We start from the raw sequence: 4,948 nt of genomic DNA on the forward strand, positions 1-4,948 counted from the left end.
GGATATATAAGTGCTAATGTGTAAATTGTGTTTTTGCTTTGAAGCTTGTGTCCATGCCTCACTTCTGATGTGCCTTTGAGCAAGATACTGAACCTCTGCTCGCCTCATTCTGCATATGGTTGCGTAATCCTGGACTTGTACTCCTTTTTAGAGTCATCACTGGAATCATAAATGTTTGATGTTTGATGTTTGATGTTTTCTTAAGTGGACGTGTAATCTAGTTTAGTCACCACGTCAACTGTTGATCAGTAACTGGATATCAGCAATTACTGGTTAATCAGTTGATCCACTCTGTCTGTATTGTTGCTGGTGTGATGGGTGAAGCTCATTTGCCTGCTCAGTGTTGGAAGCGAGATAACGTTGTTGTTTTCCTGCAGTAGAAACCGACGCTGCTCGTTATCAAACCAACTCACCCAAGCTCCTTTACAAACAACAACCAAACTTTCTCTTCTCCTCTCCCTCTAGCTCATCCATCCTTCTTTTCACAGCAACTGCAGCATTCAGATCAGTCTCTCTCTCTCTCTCTCTCTCTCTTCTTAATATCTAAACACATTACTTAATCCCATTCCCACAGTCCGTCCTCTCTGACCCCTCTCTCTCTCTCTCTCTCCCTATCCAGCTTTCCCTTCACTCTCTCATCATCAATCCCACCATCTTTCCTTTCACCATCTCGCCTTCCCCTCGCTCTCTTTCTATCGTGTTTCTCTCTCTCCTCCCTCTCTTTCCCTTCCTCTCTCGCAGTAGTCATTCTACTTATAGCCGCGCCATAAATCAACCTGTCATTCTCCGTCATGCTCGCTGGATCTCACTGGGGCTCGTGGCACACAAACACACACACTCACACACACACACACACACACACACAAGCAAACGCACACACACTGCAAGCCTCATACATACACACTCAGAAACACAGGCGCTTAGATACAGAAATCTAAACACATAAACACAACAAATACACATGTTTGCAGAAACAATCTGAGAAATACACTCACACACCAAAACACAACACACACAATCAAACACACAAACTCTCTCAAACATTCTCAGAAGACACATTTATATGTTAATATATATGTTAACTCTGCCCACATTTGCTGCATGAGCACACCGTACACCGGAGGGCTAAACACTCTATCCACCAGGGGGCACTGTGGTGGCTGACACATCGATCGGCGTGTTGTGCGATGAGACTGCGGGAAGTGTGTATGATGGTCACATTTCTGATAGTAAGCCTTGCTGCACTGATGATGATGTGGCAAAGCTGACTTTGGCGCCCCCGTGATTTGTGTAGGTACTGCATCTCGCAAACACGTATTCTTAATTCTACAAGACAAATTCAACAAAATTCTTCATCTTTGTCTGTTAGATGCTGTAAACATACGTTATGGTTGTGCCAGTTTCAGTCGCATTAAGTTGAATAGATTAAGTTAGAATGTTTTTTTTTTTGCCTTAATCAAAGTTTTGAAAGGCGCGTAAACGTACCGAGTGTGTCAGTAAACCAGACGGAGGGAGAGTCACCATAAAGACACATGTAGTGAAGGACAACAAGAAGATGCCCACTTCACACGCACATACATACACACACACACACACACACACCTACATAGACACACACATGCACAGCAGCAGCAGCTGAAATAATGTCCATGCCCTCAGGGCCTCAGCTCCAGCCAACCAACTCCTTACATTTTCCTACTCCTCTTCCTCCTCCTGCTTAGCCTTCATTTCTGTAACCATTCTTTCCTGTTTATCCCTCTACTCCTCCTCTTCCTTCTTTGTCATTTCCCTTGTCCTCCTTCACTCTCTCTCCCCTTGTGTCTCCCAATCCATTTCCTCCCCTCTTTCTCCTATCACCCCCAGATCAACACATCAGCATGTATTCTCCTCAGGGGGTGAAGAGGAGTGAGGAGGTGTCATCCCTCTTCTCCTCCTTCTCCTCCTTCTCCTCCTTCTCTCTGAGTTTTCCATGTGCGAGGCAGGAGCCCCGCAAAGACCCCGAGGAGACAGAGAATTTCACGGAACTTTCTGTGTGTGAGTGAGAGAGCACACGTGGCAAGCCAGGTCACATAATCCAGGGGCCTCCAAATACTATTATTCACTCACACACACACACACACACACACACACACACACACACACACACACACACACACACACACACACACACACACACACACACACACACAAAGATATTTATTTCCAAGGTCGCATCTCAGGCATTCCATGTGTATCTTATACAAGTTCAGCACTCCTGTCTCTCTCTCTCTCTCCCTCCCTCTCCCTGTCTCACTCTCTCTGCGCTTCACTGCTCTCCTCTTCTGCATTCTTCTCTCCTCCCTCCCTTCATCCCTCGCCGCTCTCTTTTACACAAACATACTCATACACAGAAACAGACACACACACACGCACACAGTCTCTCCCGATACGTGTCCGTTGCTCTGACCTCCCTCTCTCTCCTGGGAGCACTGGCTGTCTGCCCAGCTCTCTCTCTCTCTCTCTCTCTCTCTCTCTCTCTCTCCTTCCCCTGTATCTCTCTCCCTTTCTATCTATCGATCTTCCTACATTTCCAATCTCCTTTTGTCTCTCCTGCTCTCCTTCTCTTTTTCCTCTCCTCCACTCTTGCACCCCCTCATCTCTCCATACTGCCTCTGTCTTTGCTGCCACCTCCACTGTTTTCTTCACCTCAGCTCTCCTCGCTCATCCTCCCTCACTCATCATCCTTTTAACACCTCTCCTTCCATCTCTCCTCCTTTCAGTCCCTCTCTCCTCCTACATCACATGAAGTCATCTTTGCCTTCCTCCAAATCCCTTTCCCTCCTTCCTCTGCCACCCCCATCGCTCTCATCTCATCGTTCTCTCCCTTTTTTTCGTGGACTTTCAGGGTGCTGGCACGGTGCACAGCTCTGCCTGGGGCTCCTGGCCCAGCTCATGCTGCCTCTCTCTGGGCACCGTGCCCTCGGAGGGTGGGCATGGCTGAGGGGAGAGCTGGAGGGCTGTGTGTGTGTGTGTGTGTGTGTGTGTGTGTTGGGATAGAAAGGGGAGGCAAGAAGTGAAGAGAAAAGGGAAGGAGGAGCAGAGAGAGATTGCTGACAGAGAGAGACAGAGTGACAGTGAATTTCAGTCTTGATAAACAGCAACAACATTATCATGACATCACCTGCATTTTGAGTAGGTGAGCAGTATGAGTGATGAGGGCGATCGTTATTGCACATAAAGAGAGAGAGAGAGAGAGAGAGAGAGAGAGAGAGAGAGAGAGAGAGAGAGAGAGAGAGAGAGAGAGAGAGAGAGAGAGAGAGAGAGAGAGAGCACCTGTACAGCTGCATGCAGAGAGCAACAATTCCCCTGCTGGTCACTAATGGTACAGCCCTGCAGGAGTGGAAGCAAATGGCCTGGACCCACCCATGCATGGTGGGAGGGAGGAGGAAAAGGGAGGGAGGGAGGGAGGAAGGGAGGGAGCAGTGGTCAGAGAGAGAGAGGAGAGGGGGGAGGCATAAGAATAAAAATCAGCTTAATTTGGTGAAAGTAGCAGAAAATAAAAGAGAGAGAGACATTCTTCACAGCAGAAATGGAGACAGAGGACAACAGAGAGAGAGTGTGTGTGTGTGTGTGTGTGTGTGTGGAGGGGGGGGGGTGTTCACACTAGTGTTATAAATGTCGCCTTCAACTGCCATCTCTTTGTTTATCTCTGCCTTCCCTTCCAAACTATTAAACTATTTTCTCTCTCCTTCTTTCTGTTCTCCTACTCACATCCCTTCATTCCTGCCCCCCCCCCACCCCGCTCCCCTAACCTTTTGCCCTCTCCTCTTTTCTCTCTCACTCTCTCTCTCTCTCTCTCTCTCTCACCTCGTGTCCAGTGATGTAGCGCCCTCTGTCTGTGTCCACTGTCAGCGCAGGGATCATCATCAGCAGCATTAGATTTAATACTTCAGCCATCAAATAAATAAGAAAGAAGCAACCAGATGTGTATTTGAGTGTGTGTGTGTGTGCGTGTGTGTGTGTGTGTGTGTGAGGCCCTGTTGTCTGCTACATGTGTATATCTCTGCACCAATTGCGACAAGACAGATGCCTTTAAATGTATTCAACGTAATCAATAACAACTCTGATCTCATTCAAGCTGCGTGCACATTTGTCAGATGACGACGCAGCAGCACGACGCCGGCGAACGCGGCAACGAATAGGCGGAATTGTAACCGCACGTGTTAAAATATGCAGGATGAAGCTCAGGAGACGGCGTGACACAAGCGTTTTAACCCATTTCTATGCAAACATTGGCTGCTTTACATTCCTACTGCACGGGGATGAGGGCATTATTGCTCAAAGGCATCTCAGAAGTATTTGGCGAGGGATTGGAGAGCGTTGCGCATTCACGGTGGGAGATTTAGAGATTTCCCTGCTAGTCTTGGGGGATCTTGATAGATTTTGTTTTTCAAGTAGAAGCCTGAGCATTGATCCAAACACAAGCAGACGGAGATTCTGCAGCTTTACGGGAAGAAGGTTTGTGTCTGCCTCGGCAAGGTGCCAAGGGCTCGCAGGCAAACAAACATGGAGGCGAGGGTGAAAGGAATGCCTGAATAACCTGTGCCGGGTCAAAGAGCTTTGGCTTGACTTATTTATGACTCAGCAGAGCCTCAGCATGAGTCAGTCAGGCTCCCCCAAAGTGGCGTCCATCTTTCAACACATTTCACTGGGTGGGAAATGAGATTCAAAGCACAAAAATGAAAGCACAAATTAAGAAATGATCTTCACTCTGAGCTCAGCATCGTGTGATCGCTCCATGATTGATTGTAGAAACAGACACACTCTTGTAAGAGATGTAGGAGCCTTCCTCGTTATCCAAGAGCTCATTTGGCAAAGATCTGGCAACCCTAGTCGACTATCAACTCCCCTGCTAATCAATCATTTAACCAATCAGTGATGGACGTGTTTTGAAGAGTAAAAATGTGTG

This window comes from Genypterus blacodes, unplaced genomic scaffold (assembly GCF_046128005.1).
Source record: "Genypterus blacodes isolate CSIRO-AG114 ecotype Tasmania unplaced genomic scaffold, CSIRO-AGI_Gbla_v1 ptg000103l_1, whole genome shotgun sequence".
NCBI classification, from domain to species: Eukaryota; Metazoa; Chordata; class Actinopteri; order Ophidiiformes; family Ophidiidae; genus Genypterus; species Genypterus blacodes.